Raw genomic sequence first — 23,915 nt, 5'->3', positions numbered from 1 at the left:
TGATGATAGGGAGGGAGCTTCAGGATTTTGACTCAGTGACGATGAAGGAACGGCAATATATTTCCAAGTCAGGATGGTGTGTAACTTGGAGGGGAACTTGCAGGTACTATCGAAGAAGCCTTGGCGAGTTGTTGCAGTGCATCTTGTGGATGATGCATACTTCAGCCACGGTGCATCAGTGTGGAGGGAGTGAATGTTAAAGGTGGTGGATGGGGAGCCAATCAAGCGGGCTGCTTTGTTCTGGATAGTGTCGAGCTTCTTGAGTGTTTTTTTTTTTTGAAATTCGTAGCCAATCGTTCCAATTCTTTGTCAAATCACAAACGCCAGAGGTCACCTTGCACACGCCAAGGATCACTCTGCGCCAATGCTCTTAGCCAAAAGGCCTAGAGCCACTGCACCGTTCCTGGAAGTACTGCAATACCAGGTTCGTGCCATGGAGGTAGATGGGTCAGGTCCCCCACACACCTCCGTGGAGGTGGATGGGTCAAGCCACCCCACCCACCTCCTGTTTCCAAAAAAGCAAGCATATACCTTCCTGATCCAGGGAGAACCACCCGGAGGTCATGGACTCGAGCTTCTTGAGTGTTGTTGGAGCTGCACTCAATCAAGCAAGTGGAGAGTATTCCATCACATTCCTGACTTGTGGCTTGCAGATGGTGGAAAGACCTTGGTGAGTCAGGGTGTGAGACACTCTTGTTGTCACAGTATTTATGTGGCTTGTCCAGTTAAGTTTCTGGTCAATAGTGACCCCCATGATGTTGATGGCGGGGGATTTGGCGAAGGCAGTGCCATTGAATGTCAAGGGGCGGTGGTTAGACTCTCGCTTGTTGAAGATGGTCATTGCCTGGTACTTGTGTGGCACAATGTTATTTTCACTTATCAGCCCAATCTTGAATGTCGTCTAGGTCTTGCTGCATGTGGCCATTGACTGCTTCATTATCTGAGGAGTTGTGAATGGAACTGAACACTGTGCAATCATCAGCGAACATCCCCACTTCTGAACTTATGATGGAGGGAAGGTGATTGATGAAGCATGGGCCTCGAACATTGCCCTGAGGAACTGCTGTAGTGATACCCTGGAGCTGAAATGATTGACCTCCAATAACCACAACCATCTTCCTTTGTGCTAGGTATGACTCCAGGCAATGGAGAGTTTCCCCCCTGATTCCCATTGACTTCAGTTTTACTAGGGCTCCGTGGTGCCACACTCGGTCAAATGCTGCCTTGATTCCATTCAGTGGGATTACATAGGGAGCAGTTTGGTTCATTTGGAATTGTGTACAAAAGGTGTGAATGGGAATGAATTTAGTCTATTCTGCAATTCTGGAAAATGGGAGTGAATGAGTGAAATGGGATTCTATTACAAGGGAGCCGATGGGGAGGGGTTTATTCTTTGCAATTCCACCCAGCAGATGGAACTGGAAAGAGGTTTGTTCCACTGGAATCCGGTATTGTGAGAGTGAATAGGAATGGTTTAGTCATAAAGGAAGGGAATGGGAAATGATTTGGTGCATTGGGCTCATATTCAAAGGACATTTGAATGCTGTATTACATTTAATTGAGAACATAAGAAAGTAAGAATTAGGAGCAGGAGTAGGCCGTATGGCCCTTTGAGCCTGCTCCGCCATTTAATGGCTATTCTTCGATCTCAACTCCACTTTCCTGCCCTATCCCCATATTACTTGATTCTTCCGGAATCCAAAAATCTATAATCAACAACTGAGCAGCCACAGCTATCTGGGGTAGATAATTTCAAAGATTCACAACCCTCTGAGTGAAGAAATTCCTCTTCATCTTAGTCTTAAATGGCCGAACACTTATACTGAGACTATGCCCCCTCATTCTGGACTCTCCAGCCGGGGGAAACATCCTCCCTGCATCTACCCTGTCAATCCCCCTCAGAATCTTGCATGTTTCAATGGGATCACCTCTCATTCTTCTAAACTCCAGAGATTATAGGCCCGATCTACTCGACCTAAGGATTGCCTTCAGACACATAAGAATTAGGAGCAGGAGTAGGCCATTCGGCCCCTCGAGCCTGCTCCGCCATTCAATAAGATCATGGCTGATCTGATCATGGACTCAGCTCCACTTCCCTGCCCGCTCCCCATAACCCTTTATTCCCTTATCACTCAAAAATCTGTCTATCTCCGCCTTAAATATATTCAATGTCCCAGCCTCCACAGCTCTCTGGGGCAGAGAATCCCACAGATTTACAACCCTCAGAAGAAATGTCTCCTCATCTCAGTTTTAAATGGGCGGCCCCTTATTTTAAGACTATGTCCCCTAGTTTTAGTTTCCCCTATGAGTGGAAATATCCTCTCTGCATCCACCTTGTCGAGCCCTCTCATTATCTTATATGTTTCAATAAGATCACCTCTCATTCTTCCGAACTCCAATGTAAATAGGCCCAATCTACTCAACCTATCCTCATAAGTCAACCCCTCAACCTAGTGAACTTCCTCTGAACAGCCTCCAATGCAAGTATATCCTTGCTTAAATATGGAGACCAAAACTGTACGCAGTACTCCAGGTGTGGCCTCACCAATACCCTGTACAGTTGTAGCAGGACTTCTCTGCTTTTATACTCTATCCCTCTTGCAATAAAGGCCAACATTCCATTTGCCTTCCTGATTACTTGCTGAACCTACATACTAACTTTTTGTGTTTCATACACAAGGACCCCCAGCTCTCTCTCTACTGTAGCACTTTGCAATTTTTCTCCATTTAAATTATAATTTATTTCTGCCAAAGTGGATAACCTCACATTTTCCCACATTATACTCCATCTGAAAAATTTTTGCCCACTCACTTAGCCTGTCTATATCCCTTTGCAGATTTTTTGTGTCCTCCTCACAATTTGCTTTCCCACCCATCTTTGTATCATCAGCAAACTTGGCTACATTACACTCGGTCCCTTCATCCAAGTCATTAATACAGATTGTAAATAGTTGAGGCCCCAGCACCGATCCCTGCGGCACCCCACTATTCACTGTCAACCGGAAAATGACCCATTTATCCCGACTCTCTGTTTTCTGTTAGTTAGCCAATCCTCTATCCATACTAATATATTACCCCCAACCCCCTGAGCTTTTATCTTGTGCAGTAACCTTTTATGTGGCACCTTATCGAATGTCTTCTGGAAATCCAAATACACCACATCCACTGGTTCCCCTTATCCACACTGCTCGTTACATCCTCAAAGAACTCCAGAAAATTTGTCAAACATGATTTTCCTTTCATAAAACCATACTGACTCTGTTTGATTGAATCATGCTTTTCCTAATGTCCCGCTACTGCTTCCTTAATAATGGATTCCAGCATTTTCCCAACGACAGATGTTAGGCTAACTGGTCTATAGTTTCCTGCTTTTTGTCTGCCTTCTTTTTTAAATAGGGGCATTACATTTGCGATTTTCCAATCTGCTGGGACCGTGACCCAGAATCCAGGGAATTTTGGTAGATTACAACCAATGCATTCACTATCTCTGCAGCCACTTCTTTTAAGACCCTGGGATGTAAGCCATCAGGTCCAGGGGACTTGTCTGCCTTTAGTCCCATTATTTTACTGAGTACTACTTCATTAGTATTAAGTTCCTCCCTATCTTGATTATCCATTATTGGGATGTTTTTAGTGTCTTCTACCGTGAAGACCGATACAAAATATTTGTTCAATGTCTCTGCCATTTCCCTGTTCCCCATTATTAATTCCCCAGTCTCATCCTCCATGGGACCAACATTTACTTTAGCCACTCTTTTCCTTTTTATATACATGTAGAAACTCTTACTATCTGTTTTTATATTTTGCGTTAGTTTACTTTCATAATCTATCTTCCCTCTCAATAATTTTTTTAGTCGTTCTCTACTGGCTTTTAAAAGTTTCCCAATCCTCTAGTCTTGGCTACATTGTATGCCCTTGTTTTCAATTTGATACTATCTCTTATTTCCTTAGTTAGCCACGGATGGTTATCCCTTCTCCTACAGTTTTTCCTTCTCATTGGGATATATTTTTGTTGCGAGTTATGAAATACCTCCTTAAATGTCTGCCACTGTTCATCAACCGTCCCATACTTTAATCTATTTTCCCAGTCCACTTTAGCCAGCTCTGCCCTCATATTTTTGTAGTCTCCTTTATTTAAGCTTAGGACATCAAGCTGTCTCTTCCCTGTGGTGTGTTGTGGAACTGAATGTCTTTCTTCTTCACCTGAGGTTATTTTAATCCTATGTCCACAGTAAGAAAGGAGAGAAATATAAAGATGATTAATCTTGAATGTACAGAACGTACTGTAAAATATGCTTGGCTTGTTGTGTGAGGGGAGCCGAGGGCAAGAATTCACTGCAGCCCACTTCACTCTTTATTTAATCAAAATTGGCAGCAGTCCTCACATCACTTCTACATCCATGAAGTGGTCAATTAATTGAAAAAGAGAAGCAAAAGATGGGTCTAAAAATGCTGGAAATACTCCGCACGTTAGGCAGCATCTATAGAGAGAGAATCAGAGTTAACCTTTCAGCTCGATGACCTTTCAACAGAACTGCGAAATGTTTAGACCCATTGTTTGTGTCTTTACTTGTCTCCACTCCCTTTTGCTGGCACCATCATCCCTTTTGTTATTTAATCACTTCCACCCCATCACACACTTTCCCTCTTTGTTCTTTCCATCCGACCCCTTTCCCTGTATCTGTGCTTGCTTGAAACCCGTTGCGCCGCTAACATTTTTCAGTTCTGATGAAAGGTTATCGACTTGAAACAATGGCCCAAATATTGCGGCCTTGTCGGGTGCGTACGATGTGTGCACGCACCTGAGGAGGCCTCGTAAATGCCGGTTCTTGGGGCGCGATGTGCACGCGCCGAGAACTGGCTTTTGCGATCTGTCAAAATGTCTTTTGACAATTTGCACGCATCCATGGGAGAAGGACATCCGCGGGGCGGAGATTTGGGCTATTTGCCCAACTCCTGCCCAGCGAATGTACTTCAAACTCTTACGCCTGGTAAAAGCAGGCGTATAGCTTACTTTTAAAACACAGAAAATGTGAATGTTATTACTTATTTTTATATTAAAAAACCCTGTCTATGAAGATAAGTTTATTTTTAACATAGAAACATAGAAAATAGGTGCAGGAGCAGGCCATTTGGCCCTTCGAGCCTTCACCGTCATTCAATAAGATCATGGCTGATCATTCCCTCAGTACCCCTTTCCTGCTTTCTCTCCATACCCCTTGATCCCTTTAGCCGTAAGGGCCATATCTAACTCCCTCTTGAATATATCCAATGAACTGGCATCAACAACTCTCTGCGGCAGGGAATTACACAGGTTAACAACTCTCTGAATGAAACAGTTTCTCCTCATCTCAGTCCTAAATGGCCTACCCCTTATCCTAAGACTGTGTCCCCTGGTTCTGGACTTCCCCAACATCAGGAATAGTCTACCCGCATCTAGTCTGTCCCGTCCAATCAGAATCTTGTATGTTTCTATGAGATCCCCTCTCATCCTTCTAAACTCCAATGTATAAAGGCCCAGTTGATCCAGTCTCTCCTTATATGCCAGTCCAGCCATTCCGGGAATCAGTCTGGTGAACCTTCGCTGCACTCCCTCAATAGCAAGAACATCCTTCCTCAGATTAAGCGACAAAAACTGAACACAATATTCCAGATGAGGCCTCACCAAGGCCCTGTACAATTGCAGTAAGACCTCCCTGCTCCTAAACTCAAATCCCCTAGCTATGAAGGCCAACATACCATTTGCCTTCTTCACCAACTGCTGTACCTGCATGCCAACTTTCAATGACTGATGTACCATGACACCCAGGTCTCGTTGCACCTCCGCTTTTCCTAATCTGCCGCCATTCAGATAATATTCTGCCTTCATGTTTTTGCTACCAAAGTGGATAACCTCACATTTATCCACATTATCCTGCATCTGCCATGCACCATTCACCTAACCTGTCCAAGTCACCCTGCAGCCTCTTAGCATCCTCCTCACAGCTCACACCGCCACCCAGCTTAGTGTCATCTGCAAACTTGGAGATATTACACTCAATTCCTTCATCTAAATCATTGATGTATATTGTAAATAGCTGGGGTCCCAGCACTGAGCCCTGCGGCATCCCACTAGTCACTGCCTGCCATTCTGAAAAGGACCCGTTTATCCCGACTCTCTGCTGCCTGTCTGCCAACCAGTTCTCTATCCACGTCAATACATTACCCCCAATACAATGTGCTTTGATTTTGCACACCAATCTCTTATGTGGGACCTTGTTAAAGGCCTTTTGAAAGTCCAAATACACCACATCCACTGGTTCTCTCTTGTCCACTCTACTAGTTACATCCTCAAAAAATTCCAGAAGATTTGTCAAACATGATTTCCCTTTCATAAATCCATGCTGACTTGAACCGATCCTGTCACTGCTTTCCAAATGCGCTGCTATTTCATCCTTAATAATTGATTCCAACATTTTCCCCACTACCGATGTCAGACTAACCGGTCTATAATTCCCCGTTTTCTCTCTCCCTCCTTTTTTAAAAAGTGGTGTTACATTAGCTACCCTCCAGTCCATAGGAACTGATCCAGAGTTGATCGACTGTTGGAAAATGATCACCAATGCATCCACTATTTCTAGGGCCACTTCCTTAAGTACTCTGGGATGCAGACTATCAGTTCCTGGGAATTTATCGGCCTTCAATCCCATCAATTTCCCTAACACAATTTCCCGCCTAATAAGGATTTCCTTCAGTTCTTCCTTCTCGCTAGACCCTCGGTCCCCTAGTATTTCCGGAAGGTTATTTGTGTCTTCCTTTGTGAAGACAGAACCAAAGTATTTGTTCAATTGGTCTGCCATTTCTTTGTTCCCCATTATTCACCTGATTCTGACTGCAAGGAACCTACGTTTGTCTTCACTAATCTTTTTCTCTTCACATATCTATAGAAGCTTTTGCAGTCAGCTTTTATGCTCCCAGCAAGCTTCCTCTTATACTCTATTTTCCCCCTCCTAATTAAACACTTAGTCCTCCTCTGCTGGATTCTAAATTTCTCCCAGTCCTCAGGTTTGCTGCATTTTCTGGCCAATTTATATGCCTCTTCCTTGGATTTAACATTAGCCCTAATTTCCCTTGTTAGCCACGGTTGAGCCATCTTCCCCATTTTATTTTTTACTCCAGACAGGGATGTAACACTATTAAAATATTTTTTTAAAATGTCAAAAAATATTAATTTTTCTCTAGAACATTTAATTTAATGCAATTTCTATTAATTTATAAAAAGTGAAGTGTTTTTTTAAATTTATATTTTAGTTTAATTGATGTTAGGTGTATTCACATTACTAGTAATGGGAGCTCGGAGCTCCCATTATTATAATAATAATAATGATAACTTTTATTTATATAGCGCATTTAAGGTAGTAAAACGTCCCGAGGCGCTTCAGAACAGTGTGACAGACAAAACAGACACCGAGCTACAAAAGAAGAAATTAATGCAGAAAACCAAAAGCTTGTTTAAAGAGGTAGGTTTTAAGGAGCATCTTAAAGGAGGAAAGAGAGGCGTAGAGGTTTAGCGAGGGAGTTCCAGAGCTTAGGGCCCAGGCAGCTGAAGGCACCGCCACCGATGGTTGAGCAGTTTTAATGAGGGATGTTCAAAAGACCAGAATTTGAGGAGCACAGACATCTCGGGGGGTTGTGAGGCTGAAAAAGATTACAGAGATAGGGAGGGGGCGAGGCCATGGAGTGATTTGTAAACAAGGATGAGAACTGAAATCGAGGTGTTGTTTAACTGGGAGCCAATGTAGGTCAGAAAGCACAGGGGGTGATGGGTGAACGGGACTCAGTGCGAGTTAGGACACGGGCTGCCGAGTTTTAGATGACCTCAAGTTTATGTGGGGTAGAATGTGGGAGGCCGGCCAGGAGTGAGTTGGAGTAGTCAAGTCTAGAGGCAACAAAGGCATGGATGAGGGTTTCAGCAGCAGAAGAGCTGAGGCAGGGGCGGAGGCTGGCGATGTTACGGAGGTAGAAAAAGGTGGTTTTAGTTATGTATTATCAATGAGAATACTACATAGTGTTTGGTGGTGCAGGCCCACATGATTTCAGGATACGCATACACTCCTGGAAGACATGTTCCTGTATGCTGGACTGTGCAGTTAGGCCTCGGAGTGAAATCATGTGTCCCTCTGGGACCACCAAGTATTTTCGTAAAAAATGATTTGGTCGGAAGCATTCGCCTGTAGGAAGCTCTGACTGAAATTCCCCCGCCCCATTAACTTTGTTTCACTCTTCTAATGAAGCTCAATGGAGTAGGCACTATACAGCCTTCCGGACTGAACATCGACTTAAACAATTTCAGACCATAACCACTGCTCCTTTTTGTTGCAGACAGCAGATGCTGGTAATGGTAATAATTCTGCTGTTGCCATTTACACCTCCTCTAGACCCGCTTTTTGTTTCTTTACTTGTTCCACCATCATCCCTTTTTTGCAATTTAAGCACGCCTGCCATGCACCCCATCAAAGACCTTTCCTTTTGCTCTTTTCTCCCAGCCCCACCCTTTCCCTGCCTCTGTGCTTGCCTGTTACATCTCTAACATTGTCCATGTTCTGACGAAGGGTCGTTGACCTGAAACGTTGCCTCAGTTTCTCTCTCCACAGACGCTGCCTGACCCGCTGAGCATTTCCAGCATTTTCTCTTTATATTGCGGATTGACATTCTCTGCCACTCCCCATATAAAGGGCTCTGAGAGTTGTCAGTTCAGGCAGTGACAATGCCCAAAAGACTGACTGTGCAGTCCATGAGTCCACAATAGAACAGTATCTCCAAACACAAGTGTACCTTTTCTTGAAGCTTAGTTACTGCCTCTCGCTGATTCTAGCCTAGCTATTAATTTGTTAACATGAGATTCTGCAGTAGCTCAAATAAAAGTGTTGAATATTGATGCTTGGCCCAATCGATATTGCATGCTCTTCTCCCCAGGAGCTGCAGCATTGGAGGTGAATAGTTAAGTGCCTCTTTCATGTTTTATACACGTGTGTTGAGTTCGAGTTTCCCTGGGAGTGGGTTGTGAGTTTTGGTCAGCAGCCAATACTGTCACAGCTCATTAAACTCAGAGCACAAACTCTCATCGAATCAGCCAGGCCATCGACTCGTGAGGAGATTGCATTGAAGAGCTCCACAGTATGGAAACTATTGCACTCGAAGAAAGACTTGAATTTATATAGCGTCTTTCATGACTTCAGCACGTCCTGAAATGCTTTACAGCCAATGAAGTACTCTTGGAGTGTTGTCACTGTTGTAGTGTAGGAAGACAGCAGCCAATTTGCGCACAGCAAGCTCCCACAAACAGAAATGTGATAATGACCCAGATAATCCATTTTGGTTTGGTTGATTACAAGTCTCTGCCACCTCTTTCCTTTAATGGCCTGAGTTTCATCTCTTGACATTCTTAGCCTCTCTGTCTCCTCTGGCCTCCAGTGGAACTCCCAAATATTCTCCATTGCTAATCCTAACTCCAAGAAACTCTTGTTTCTTCTTTTGTGTCAGAACCACCCTTCTCCCTTCAACAATCCATAACTCTCGATAAAGCCCAACTTGATCCAAGACCGGCACATTGTTCCTCCATCTGAAGCAGCTCTTCAAAACACTCTCTCACGCTCATGGACAGGCTATAGGAAAGAAACTAGTCATCTGATGAGTAATCCCTCTTGCATTTCTAGCCTCCAGCACCTCTCTCTTGCAACTTCTCTGTCTCATTATTTCATTGCTGCGACTACGATCAGTACTTTTCTGAACTTCTCTTGTTCCTCCTTCGCTCCCAATATTCCGACCTACACACTCTTCCTGCTCCCTGTATCTTCATGGCATTGAAACCGAGGCTCATTGCACCATCTTCTGCTCTAACTCATTCTTTCTCAGAACCTCAAAGTTCTTGACTCCTTCCTATTACAATCTTAATGCTTTTAAACCCCTAGTTGATTAGCACGGAATCACTGCTACTTCATTAATAGAATTTTCTCTCTTACTTTTTTCAACATTGGTGTCTTCTGTACTGGCCTTGACCTCTTGCTGTGATTTCTCTATTTTAAAATTCCCATTAACGATTGCTCAGTTTCTAACTATACAAACGTAGCAGCTGCAGCTGCAACAACTGCCATTTGTATGGCGCCTTTAACACAGACAAACATCCAAGGTGCTTTGCAGAAAAGTAATTAGCACTAAACCAAAGGAGGAGAAATCAGGACAGGTGACTAAAAACTTGGTCAAACAGGTGGGTTTTAAGGAAAGTCTTAAAATAAGAGAGGGGCTTGGAGATGCTGAAAGTGTAGAGAGGGAATTCCAGAGCTTGGGCCTAAACAGCTGAAGGCATGGCTTCTAATGATAGGGTGAAAGGAATGGGGAATGGACAGGAACATAAGAATTAGCAGCAGGAGTAGGCCATTCGGCCCCTCGAGCCTGCTCCGCCATTCAGTGAGATCACGGCTGATCTTCTATCACTTTCCTACACTATCCCCATATCCATTGATTCCCTTAATTAGCCAAAAATCTATCGATCTCTGTCTTGAATATACTCAACGACTGAGCCTCCACAGCCCTCTGGGGTAGAGAATTCCAAAGATTCACCACCCTCTGAGTGAAGAAATTTCACCTTCCTCATCTCAGTCCTAAATGGCCGACCCTTTATCCGTGGTTCTATACTCCCCAGCCCGGGGGAAACATCCTCCCTGCATCTACCCTGTCAAACCCCTTAAGAATGTTGTACATTTCAATGTGATCACCTCTCAGTCTTCTAAACTCAAGAGAATATCGGCCTAGTCTACTCAATCTCTTCTCAGAGGACAATCCTCCCATCCCAGGAATCAATCGTTACACTCCCTCTGTGGCAAGTATAACCTTCCTTAGATAAGGAGACCAAAACTGTACACAATACTCCAGGTGTGGTCTCACCAGGGCTGTATATAATTACAGTAAGACATCATTACACTTATACTCAAATCCTCTTGTAACAAAGGCCAACATACCATTTGCTTTCCTAATTGCTTGCTGTACCTGAATGTTAACGTTCAGTGATTGGTGTACAAGGACACCCAGGTCCCTCTGAACACCAACATTTCCCAATCGCTCACCATTTAAAAAATACTCTGCTTTTCTCTTTTTCCTACCAAAGTGGAAACATAGAAACATAGAAATTTACAGCACGGAAGGAGGCCTTTTCGGCCCATCGTGTCCGCACCGGCCGACAAAGAGCCGCACGGCCCTCGGTCAGCAGCCCTGAAGGTTACATATAAACCTATGAACAATGAACAATGACGGAAAGGTAAAGAGCACCCAGCCCAACCAGTCCGCCCCACACAACTGCGACACCCCTTATACTGAAACATTCTACACTCCACCCAAACCAGAGCCATGTGGGAGAACTTCACATTTCTCCACATTATATTCCATTTGCCATGTTCTTGCCCACTCATGTAGCCTGTCTATATCCCCTTGAAGCCTCTTCACATCCTCCTCACAACTTACAAGGAATATAGTTCCTTTAAATAATAATAATAACTTTTATTTAAATAGCGCCTTTAACGTAGTAAAACATCCCAAGGTGCTTCACAACAATTTTACTAACAACGTTAGATATTGACCATTGAGAGAAAGAGAGAAAAAGCGCGAGACGGACATGTAAAAAGAGCTTAAAGGCTCAGGTCCAAAGCAGCAGCCAAAATGCGCACGCAGATAGACACAGGCGAATAAACTAAAACAAAATTCAAATTACATTCTAAATAATACAATAAGGAGTATACAGTAGTAAAATCAGTATAATAAAGATTAATTATAATGAACCAAATGAAATAATATATACCATAATTATAAATTAAGTTAAAATTAGAAAATCAGCAATTGAATCAAATTAAATCAGCAATTGCTGTCTTTAAGATTCATTTCCTGTCCAGTGATTCAATTAATCTGGAAGAACCAATCACCATCCATCATCCTTGTGATGTCATAATTTTATTATGTTTGTTGCAAATTATTTATTAATTCCTTAAATGCTAGCCATTTCTTGTCTACCATTATACCTTTTAATGTAGTTTCCCAATCCACCTTAGCCAACTCGCCCCTCATACCTACAGTTTGCTTCGTTTAGATTTATGACCCTAGCTTTGGATTTAACTAAATCACTTGGAAACTTAAAATAAAATTCTATCCTATTATGGTCACTCTTCCCTAAGGGCCCCTTTACTATGATGTTATTAATTAACCCTTTCTCATTGCACAATACTAGATCTAAAATAGCCTGCTCCTCAGTTGGTCCCTCATCATACTGATATGGAAAACCATCTTGTATACATTCCATGAATTCACCCTCCACACTATTACTGCAAATTTGGTTTGCCCAGTCTATATGTAGATTAAAGTCCCCCATGATTACTATATTACGCTTGTTACATGCACCTCTAATTTCCTGATTTAAACTCTGTCCTACATTGTAACTACTGTTTGGGGGCCTATAAACTACTCCCACCAATGTTTTCTGCCTCTTATTATTTCATATCTCCACCCAAACTGAGTCTATTTCTTGATTTTCGGAGCTAAGATCCTTTCTCGCTATAGTCTTTATCCCATCCTTTATGATCAGGTCTATCCCTCCCCCTTTTCCATTTTGCCTATCTCTTCTAAAAGTTAAATATCCTGGAATATTTAGTTCCCAACCTTGGTCACTTGGCAACCACGTCTCCGTAATGGCTGTTAGAGCAAACCTATTCATTTCCAGCTGCGCTATTAATCCATCTATTGTGTTGCGAATGCTTCACGCATTCAGATATAGTGCCTTTAACTTTGACAAGAGGCCAGAATTGGAAGGACTGATTTTTCAGAGGGCTGGAGGAGGTTACATAGAAACCTAGAAACATAGAAAATAGGTGCAGGAGTAGGCCATTCGGCCCTTCGAGCCTGCACCACCATTCAATATGATCCTGGCTGATCATTCAACCTCAGTACCCCATTCCTGTTTTCTCTCCATACTCCCTGATCCCTTTAGGTTACAGAGATACCAGGGGATACCACAAATTCCTGAAAAACTGGAGTGTCAGTTTTAGATTCACATTAAATGCATACAAGTTATAGGTTGTTGGATCCACCTGATAGGAATACATTTCTATGGGTATGGCTGGGTAAGTCAGCTTTTCCCCAGTTCTGTGCCTGAAGGTGGCTTGAGTTGAGTTTTCCGTTTCTCTCTGATATCGAACTGCTTTTCCCAAACCCAAAGAAATCAGGAACTTGTTGGGTCAAGAATTGTGGATTAATCCACCACTAGCCCCCCCACTCCACAAAAAAAAAATTGGGCTACCACTCATGGCTGTTTCACTTTGGTACGTTTCTTTGATAACCTGCAGCATCCTATTTTTTACATTGAGAAGCCTCAGTGAAGGCCCATCGTGTCGAATGTCATCAGAGCGGAAAAGAGCTGAGATAAAACCAAGTAATGATCACAGAATGGAATCATAGAAAAATTACAACACAGAAGGCGGCCATTCGGCCCATCATGTCTGCGGCAGTCGAGAAAGAGCTACCCAGCCTAACCCCACCTTGTAAGTAGGTAGCCTTGTATGTAATGACACTTCAAGTGCACATCCAAGTACTTTTTAAATGTGAGGGTTTCTGCCTCTACCACCCTTTCAGGTAGTGAGTTCCAGGCCCCCACCACCCTCTGGGTGAAACAAGTTCTCCTCAACTCCCCTCTAATCCTTCTACCAACTACTTTAAATCTGTGCCTGCTGGCTGTTGACCCCTCTGCTAAGGGAAATAGGCCCTTCCTATCCACTCTATCTAGGCCCTTCATAATTTTATGCATCTCAATTAAGTCTCCCCTCAGCTTCCTCTGTTCCAAGGAAAACAACCCCAGCAGATCCAATCTTTCCTCATAGCTAAAATGTTCACATCCTGGCAACATCCTCGGAAATCTTCTCTGTGCCCTCTCTAGTGCAATCTATCTTTCCTGTAATGTGGTGACCAGAACTGCACGCAGTACTCCAGCTGTGGCCTAACTAGTATTTCAGCATAACTTCCCTGCTCTTATATTCTATGCCTCGACTAATAAAGGAAAGCATTTCGTATGCCATTTTAATTACCTTGTCGACCTGTCCTGCTACCTTTAAGGATCCATGGACTCCAAAGTCCCTCTGTTCCTTCACACCGCTCAGTATCCTCCCATTCTATAACAGTGAGTAAACTTTAGGATTGTTGTTGCTTATCTAAGGGTTAAGTCATGGCAGGACAGCTCAGTCACGTGTTATGCTCCTCCTGTACCATGTGGGAACTCAGGGACGACACCAGTGTTCCTGACGACTACTTGTGGGGTGTATCCACCTCCAGCTCCTGACGGACCGTGTTGCGGATTTGGAGCTGAGGGTGGATTCACTCTGGAGCATCCACGATGCTGAGAATGACGTGAGTAGCACATGTAGCGAGTTGGTCGTACCGTAGGGAAAGGGTCCACAGCCAGATAGGGAATGGAAGACCAGCAGGAAGAGCAGTGCAAGGAAGGTAGTGCAGGGGTCCCCTGTGGTCATCCCCCTGCAAAACAGATACACTGCTTTGGGTACTGTTGGGGGGGAATGACTCATCAGGGGAGGGCAGCAGCAGCCAAGCTCATGGCACCGTGGCTGGCTCTGTTGCACAGGAGGGCAGGAAAAAGAGTGGGAGAGCGATAGTGAGAGGGGATTCAATTGTAAGGGGAATAGATAGGTGTTTCTGCGGCTGCAACCAAGACTCCAGGATGGTATGTTGCCTCCCTGGTGCAAGGGTCAAGGATGTCTCGGAGCGGGTGCAGGACATTCTAAAAAGGGAGGAAGAACAGCCAGTTGTCGTGGTGCACATTGGTACCAACGACATCGGTAAAAAAAAGGGATGAGGTCCTACGAAACAAATTTAAGGAGCTAGGAGCTAAATTAAAAAGTAGGACCTCAAAAGTAGTAATCTCGGGATTGCTACCAGTGCCACATGCTAGTCAGATTAGGAATCGCAGGATAGCGCAGATGAATACGTGGCTTGAGCAGTGGTGCAGCAGGGAGGGATTCAAATTCCTGGGGCATTGGAACCGGTTCTGGGGGAGGTGGGACCAGTACAAACCGGACGGTCTGCACCTGGGCAGGACCGGAACCAATGTCCGAGGGGGAGTGTTTGCTAGTGCTGTTGGGGAGGAGTTAAACTAATATGGCAGGGGGATGGGAACCAATGCAGGGAGACAGAGGGAAACAAAAAGGAGGCAAAAGCAAAAGACAGAAAGGAGATGAGGAAAAGTGGAAGGCAGAGAAACCCAAGGCAAAGAACAAAAAGGGCCACTGTACAGCAAAATTCTAAAAGGACAAAGGGTGTTAAAAAAACAAGCCTGAAGGCTTTGTGTCTTAATGCAAGGAGTATCCGTAATAAGGTGGATGAATTAACTGTGCAAATAGATGTTAACAAATATGAAGTGATTGGGATTACAGAGACGTGGCTCCAAGATGATCAGGGCTGGGAACTCAACATCCAGGGGTATTCAACATTCAGGAAGGATAGAATAAAAGGAAAAGGAGGTGGGGTAGCATTGCTGGTTAAGGAGGAGATTAATGCAATAGTTCTGAAGGACATTAGCTTGGATGATGTGGAATCTATATGGGTAGAGCTGCATAACACCAAAGGGCAAAAAAGGTTAGTGGAAGTTGTGTAAAGACCTCCAAACAGTAGTAGTGATGTTGGGGAGGGCATCAAACAGGAAATTAGGGGTGCATGCAATAAAGGTGCAGCAGTTATAATGGACATGTTAATATGCACATAGATTGGGCTAACCAAATGGTGGAGGAGGATTTCCTGGAGTGCATAAGGGATGGTTTTCTAGACCAATATGTCGAGGAACCAACTAGGGGGGAGGCCATCTTAGACTGGGTGTTGTGTAATGAGAGAGGATTAATTAGCAATCTCGTTGTGTGAGGCCCCTTAGAGTGACCATAATATGGTGGAATTCTGCATTAGGATGGAGAATGAAACAGTTAATTCAGAGACCATGGTCCAGAACTTAAAGAAGGCTAACTTTGAAGGTATGAGGCGTGAATTGGCTAGGATAGATTGGCGAATGGTACTTAAGGGGTTGACTGTGGATGGGCAATGGCAGACATTTAGAGACCGCATGGATGAACTACAACAATTGTACATTCCTGTCTGGCGTAAAAATAAAAAAGGGAAGGTGGCTCAACCGTGGCTATCAAGGGAAATCAGGGATAGTATTAAAGCCAAGGAAGTGGCATACAAATTGGCCAGAAATAGCAGCGAACCCGGGGACTGGGAGAAATTTAGAATTCAGCAGAGGAGGACAAAGGGTTTGATTAGGGCAGGGAAAATGGAGTACGAGAAGAAGCTTGCTGGGAACATTAAGACGGATTGCAAAACTTTCTATAGATATGTAAAGAGAAAAAGGTTAGTAAAGACAAACGTAGGTCCCCTGCAGTCAGAATCAGGGGAAGTCATAACGGGGAACAAAGAAATGGCGGACCAATTGAACAAGTACTTTGGTTCGGTATTCACTAAGGAGGACACTAACAACCTTCCGGATATAAAAGGGGTCAGAGGGTCTAGTAAGGAGGAGGAACTGAGGGAAATCCTTATTAGTCGGGAAATTGTGTTGGGGAAATTGATGGGATTGAAGGCCGATAAATCCCCAGGGCCTGATGGACTGCATCCCAGAGTACTTAAAGAGGTGGCCTTGGAAATAGCGGATGCATTGACAGTCATTTTCCAACATTCCATTGACTCTGGATCAGTTCTTATGGAGTGGAGGGTAGCCAATGTAACCCCACTTTTAAAAAAAGGAGGGAGAGAGAAAACAGGAAATTATAGACCGGTCAGCCTGACATCGGTAGTGGGTAAAATGATGGAATCAATTATTAAGGATGTCATAGCAGCGCATTTGGAAAGAGGTGACATGATAGGTCCAAGTCAGCATGGATTTGTGAAAAGGAAATCATGCTTGACAAATCTTCTGGAATTTTTTGAGGATGTTTCCAGTAGAGTGGACAAGGGAGAACCAGTTGATGTGGTATATTTGGACTTTCAGAAGGCTTTCGACAAGGTCCCACACAAGAGATTAATGTGCAAAGTTAAAGCACATGGGATTGGGGGTAGTGTGCTGACATGGATTGAGAACTGGTTGTCAGACAGGAAGCAAAGAGTAGGAGTAAATGGGGACTTTTCAGAATGGCTGGCAGTGACTAGTGGGGTACCGCAAGGTTCTGTGCTGGGGCCCTACCTGTTTCCACTGTACATTAATGATTTAGACGAGGGGATTAAATGTAGTAACTCCAAATTTGCGGATGACACTAAGTTGGGTGGCAGTGTGAGCTGCGAGGAGGATGCTATGAGGCTGCAGAGTGACTTGGATAGGTTAGGTGAGTGGGCAAATGCATGGCAGATGAAGTATAATGTGGATAAATGTGAGGTTATCCACTTTGGTGGTAAAAACAGAGAGACAGACTATTATCTGAATGGTGACAGATTAGGAAAAGGGGAGGTGCAACGAGACCTGGGTGTCATGGTACATCAGTCATTGAAGGTTGGCATGCAGGTACAGCAGGCGGTTAAGAAAGCAAATGGCATGTTGGCCTTCATAGCGAGGGGATTTGAGTACAGGGGCAGGGAGGTGTTGCTACAGTTGTACAGGGTCTTGGTGAGGCCACACCTGGAGTATTGTGTACAGTTTTGGTCTCCTAACCTGAGGAAGGACATTCTTGCTATTGAGGGAGTGCAGCGAAGGTTCACCAGACTGATTCCCGGGATGGCGGGACTGACCTATCAAGAAAGACTGGATCAACTGGGCTTGTATTCACTGGAGTTCAGAAGAATGAGAGGGGACCTCATAGAAACGTTTAAAATTCTGATGGGTTTAGACAGGTTCGATGCAGGAAGAATGTTCCCAATGTTGGGGAAGTCCAGAACCAGGGGTCACAGTTTAAGGATAAGGGGTAAGCCATTTAGGACCGAAATGAGGAGAAACTTCTTCACCCAGAGAGTGGTGAACCTGTGGAATTCTCTACCACAGAAAGTTGTTGAGGCCAATTCACTAAATATATTCAAAAAGGAGTTAGATGAAGTCCTTACTACTAGGGGGATCAAGGGGTATGGCGAGAAAGCAGGAAAGGGGTACTGAAGTTGCATGTTCAGCCATGAACTCATTGAATGGCAGTGCAGGCTAGAAGGGCCGAATGGCCTACTCCTGCACCTATTTTCTATGTTTCTATTTATTGTGTATTCCCTTGCCTTGTTGCATCTCCCCACATGTATTACCTCACATTTCTCCGGATTCAATTCCATTTTCCACTTTTCTGCCTAAATGATCAGTCCATCGATATCTTCCTGCAGCCTGGAGCTTTCCTCCTCACTGTCAACCACTCGGCCAATTTTTGTATCATCTGCAAACTTCTTTATCATGCCCCCTACATTCAAGTCTAAATCATTGATCTGTACTACAAAAAGCAAGGGATCTAGTACTGAACCCTGTGAAACCCCACTGGAACAGCCTGAGCCAATTTTGGATCCAATTTGCCGCTCTCCCTGGGATCCCATGGGCTTTTTTTTTGATCAGCCTGCCATGTGGAACCTTGTCAAGAGCCTTGCTAAAATCCTTGTAGACTACATCAAACACACTGCTCTTATCGACCCTCCTTATTACCTCTTCAAAAAATTCAATCAAGTTAGTCAGCCACGACCTTCCCTTAACAAATCCACGCTGACTGGCCTTGATTAATCTGTGTCTTTCTAAATGAAGGTTTATCCTGTCACTCAGAATTGATTCCTATAATCTGCCCACCACCGAGGTTAAATTAACAGACCTGTAATTACTCGGTTTATCGCTTCCTCCCTTTTTAAACAATGGTACAACGTTAGCAGTTCTCCAATCCTCTGGCACCACTCCTGTAGCCAGGGAAGATTGGAAAATGATGGTCAGAGCCTCTGCAATTTCCTCCCTTGTTTCCTTTAATAGCCTAGGATATATTTCATTCAGTCCTGGCGATTTATCTACTTTCAAAGATGCTAAACCCCTTAATACTTCTCTTACTATGTTTATCCCATCCGATATTTCACTCTCTTCCCCCTTAACTTCAGTGTCTGCATCGTCCCCCTCTTTTGTGAAGACAGCTGCAAAGTATTCATTAAATGCCCTCCGCCTCCATACACAGTTACCATTTTGGTCCCTAATAGGCCCAATTCTTCCCTTAGTTATCCTCTTGCTCTTTATGTACTTATGGGTTTTCTTTGATTCTACTTTGATAGCTGTGGCTCAGTGGGTAGCACTCTTGCCTCTGAGTCAGAAGGTTGTGGGTTCAAGTCCCACTCCAGGGACTTGAGCACAAAAAAAATCTAGGCTGACACTCCAGTGCAGTGCTGAGGGAGTGCCGCACTGTCAGAGGTGCCGTCTTTCGGATGAGACATTAAACCGAGGCCCCGTCTGCCCTCTCAGGTGGATGTAAAAGATCCCATGGCACTATTTCGAAGAAGAGCAGGGGAGTGATCCCCGGTGTCCTGGGGCCAATATTTATCCCTCAATCAACATAACAACACAGATTATCTGGTCATTATCACATTGCTGTTTGTGGGAGCTTGCTGTGCACAAATTGGCTGCTGCGTTTCCCACATTACAACAGTGACTACAAGCCAAAAGTACTTCATTGGCTGTAAAGTGCTTTGAGGCATCCGGTTGTTGTGAACGGCGCTATATCAATGCAAGTCTCTCTTTTTCCTTGGCAGTATTTTTTTCATGCCCTCTCTCTGCATTCCTAATTTCCTTTTTGATTTCACCCCTACACTTTCTATCCTCTCCTAGGCTTTCTGCAGTATTGAGCTCTCGATGTCTCGTATCAGCTTCCCTTTTTTGCCTTATCTTATCCTGTAGGTACCTTGTCATCCAGGGGGCTCTAAATTTGGCATTCTACCCTTTTTCTTTGTGGGAACATGTTTACCCTGAACCCCATGTACCTCGGAATTTAAGAGGCTGTAGTTTTCAGGAGGAGGCTATCACTGAGTGACGTAGCAAGTTACAGAGTTTTGGAAGTCCTGGGAAAGATTGTCTTTGAGCAGGAAATGGTGAGTAGGCTGAGTCTCCATGTCAACATTGGAAGATTTCCATACTATTATGGGATGTGTTGCAGAGGGTTGGAGAACCAATTCAGAGAAGGAAGTGGCCAATCATCACTCAGGAACTCTCCTGACAGCCCACCTGAGATCAGGGGTTCGCTACAGGAAATTAAGGGCAGAGGCTTGTGTCCCGAGTCTGTCGGGTGCCTGGAGCTAAGTGGATAAATGTACGGATTTTATTGATTCCTCAGTGTCTCCGGGTCCATCCCTTAGAACATAAGAACATAAGAAATTGGAGCAGGAGTCGGCCATTCGGCCCCTCGAACCTGCTCCGCCATTCAATAAGATCATGGCTGATCTGATCTTGGCCTCAGTACCACTTCCCTGCCCGTTCCCCATCACCCTTGATTCTTTTCAAAAATCTGTCTATCTCCACCTTAAATGTATTCAATGGGCCAGCCTCCACAGCTCTCTGGGGCAGAGAATTCCAAAGATTCGCGACCCTCTGAGAGAAGAAATCCCTCCTCATCTCCGTTTTAAATGTACGACCCCTTATTCTGAAGCTATGCTCCCCAGTTCTAGATTCCCCCACGAGGGGAAACATCCTCTCTGATCTACCCTGTCGAGCCTTCTTAGAATCTTATACATTTCAATAGGATCACCTTTCATTCTCCTAAACTCCAATGAGCACAGGCCCAACCTGCTCAACCTTTCTTCATAAGACAACCCCTTCATCTCAGGAATCAACCTGATGAACCTTCTCTGAACTGTCCAATGCCAGTATATCATTCCTTAAATAAGGAGACCAAAACTGTACGCAGTACTCCAGGTGTGGCCTCACCAATACCCTGTACAGTTGTAGCGGGACTTCTCTGCTTTTATACTCCATCCCCCTTGCAATAAAGGCCAACATTCCATTTGTTTCCTGATTACTTGTTATACCTGCATACTAACTTTTTGTGTTTCATGTACCAGGACTCCCAGGTCCCTCTGTACCACAGCATTTTGTAATCTCTCCCCATTTAAATAATATATTTTTTTTCCTACCAAAGTGGATACATTTTCCCCCATTATACACCATCTGCCAAATTTTTGCCCACTCACTTAGCCTGCCTGTGTCCCTTTGTAGATTCTTTGCGTCCTCCTCACAACTTGTTTTCCCACCCGCCTTTTGTGTCATCAGCATGTCATGTGTTTCTGGTTGTGCGCAGATCGAAGGAGCTGATCAAGGAGGCCATCTTGGAGAATGACTTCATGAAGAACCTGGAGATGTCTCAGATCCAGGAGATTGTGGATTGCATGTACCCTGTGGAGTACACCAGGGACAGTTGCTTCATCAAAGAGGGGGACGTGGGTTCGACGGTCTACGTGATGGAAGGTAGGAGCACAGAGCCTGGAGGTTGAAGCCAACTGGCTGAGTTGCTTCCGATTGCTGGGAGCTGAGAAATCTGCCACTCTACGGGACTGATCAATGCTGAGGAAGCTGTTGTATATCACACTTAGAGACATAGAAAATAGGAGCAGGAGTAAGCCATTCGGCCCTTCGAGTCTGCACCGCCATTCACTATGATCATGGCTGATCCTCTATCTCAACACCATATTCCCGCTTTTTCTTGTGACTCATTTGTACAGATTCACAATTATTTTTTTGAAGTGAGTAATCGTGGATGAGGAACTTGCAGGGTTACGCACAAAAACTGGGGATGTGGGACTAAGCACAGCCGCCCTTTCTGAGACCAGCACAGGCAGGAAGGGCCGAATGGCCAACTCCTGGGCTGTAAGTTTCTGTGATTCTGCTTGGACACTGGCCAGAGTGAGCGACAGGACATTGCAAAGTCCGCCGGCCCCAGACTAGGGGAGAGCTTCCCCTTGCCCCCACAGGGCACCGACCCCCTGACATGTCTCTGCTTTGCTCAGAGCCGAATTCACTGGCATTTGGAACTGGTTGCAGCCGCGTCTTCTGTGGGACATCACCCGCTGATCACTTGGCCGATATTCCATCCAGATGCCTTTCTGGCTTATTTCCACTACCCCCAGCCCTCCCGGCAGACAGGATCACCCTTGCTTCGACAGATACCAACCTAGAGGGTCATGTTAGTCAGACAAAGGCGCGGGGGGGAGGAGGGGCATTGTGGGGTGAGGGGCAGTGTGGGGTGGGGGAGAGAAACATAGAAACATAGAAAATAGGAGCAGTAGTAGGCCATTCGGCCCTTCGAGTCCACACCGCCATTCAATATGATCATGGCTGATCCTCTATCTCAACACCATGGGCCCAAGTTTCCACATGATTTGCGCCTGATTTTTAGGAGCAACTGGTGGAGAACGGACTATCTTAGAAATCGCAATTCTCCACATTTTGTTTTCTGCAGTTCTAGTCAGGTAGAACAGTTCTACTTTGGAACAGAATTTTTTCTTCAAAAGGGGGCGTGTCCGGCCACTGACGCCTGATTTCAAAGTTTCCACAGTGAAAACGTACTCCAAACTAAGTTAGAATGGAGCAAGTGAAGATTTTTGTAGAACTGAAAAAACCTGTTCTACACATTAAAAAATCAGGCGCAGGTTACAAATTAGGCGTCGGGAACGAGGTGGGGGGGGGAGGGAACTCATTAAATTCTACAATAAATCCTTAGTTATACTTCTACAAATATTATACAAATAAATCCAACCTGAATAAACATTTATAAGCAAAGAAAAGATTAAATAAACCATCTTCCTACCTGTTGAAAGTGCTTCAGGCACGGAGAATGCTGCAGGCGTTCGTTCCCGTGGAGGGGAGGGAGGGGAAGGAGACAGCGGCTTGTTGCCGTGGAGGGAGGGGAGGGAGGGGAAGGAGACAGCGGCTTGTTGCCGCGGAGGGTGGGGAGGGGAAGGAGACAGTGAGAAGGGAAGCCTCAGTGCTGATGTGCTGATGGCAATGTGCTTTTATTAAAAAATGTTCAAAAATTAAACAGCTACAAAGAACTACAAAAATGGCCGCGTGCCAATGTTTTTTTCACACTGAGCATGCTCGAACGCTCCAACGCGCACGCGCAGCGTTGCCAGCAGGAAAAAAACTAATTTAAATAGTACCCGCCCCCTCCCACTTACAAAATCGCGTGAGTGTAGGCTCCGCCCCCCCCTGGGCGCCGCGCCAAACAGACAAGGAGCTGCAGGGCGCTCCAGAATCACGAGTTTTTTTTTAGGTGTCGTTTTAGGCGCGAAAAACGGGCGCCCAGCTCGGAGGGGCGCCCGTTTTTTTATCATGTGGAAACTTGGGCCCCAGATTCCCGCTTTCTCCCCATACCCCTTGATGCCTTTTGTGTCTAGAAATCTATCTATCGCCCTCTTAAATATATTCAGTGACTTGGCCTCCACAGCCTTCTGTGGTAGAGAATTCCACAGGTTCACCACCCTCTGAGTGAAAACATTTCTCCTCATCTCGGTCCTAAATTTCCTACCCCGTATCCTGAGACTGTGACCCCCTTGTTCTCGACTTCCCAGCCCCGGGGGAAACATCCTCCCCCCATCCAGTCTGTCCAACCCCGTCAGAATTTTATACATTTCGTTGAGATCCCCTCTCATTCTTCTAAACTCTAGTTCACCAGCTCCGTGGAAATGCAATTAAAAGGCACAGTCTGGTTCAGTGCACTGCTACATGCCGTGAAGAATGCATCAGGATTGCTGACATTAATGGGTCACGTATACCCTGGTCTAAAACCGCTTTGGATGCAAACACAGTAACCAGGGTGTAGATTCTGCTTAGCCTGCATTTGCATGCTACAGGTCACATCAGTATTCTAGCTGAATCGTGGGCGGAGGTGCGGCGAATGAGGGTACGGGGCCCAGAGGAGCCGAGGGCCCAG

At 44.8% G+C, this 23,915-nt stretch overlaps 1 pseudogene; it reads left to right on the top strand.

Moving 5' to 3' along the window:
* LOC139234789 (cGMP-dependent protein kinase 1-like) overlaps positions 1 to 23,915 on the top strand; it is a 125,362-nt pseudogene that overhangs the window by 5,908 nt on the left and 95,539 nt on the right.

Source organism: Pristiophorus japonicus, chromosome 22, assembly GCF_044704955.1.
Source record: "Pristiophorus japonicus isolate sPriJap1 chromosome 22, sPriJap1.hap1, whole genome shotgun sequence".
NCBI classification, from domain to species: Eukaryota; Metazoa; Chordata; class Chondrichthyes; family Pristiophoridae; genus Pristiophorus; species Pristiophorus japonicus.
This window is presented reverse-complemented; position numbering and strand designations above follow the sequence as displayed.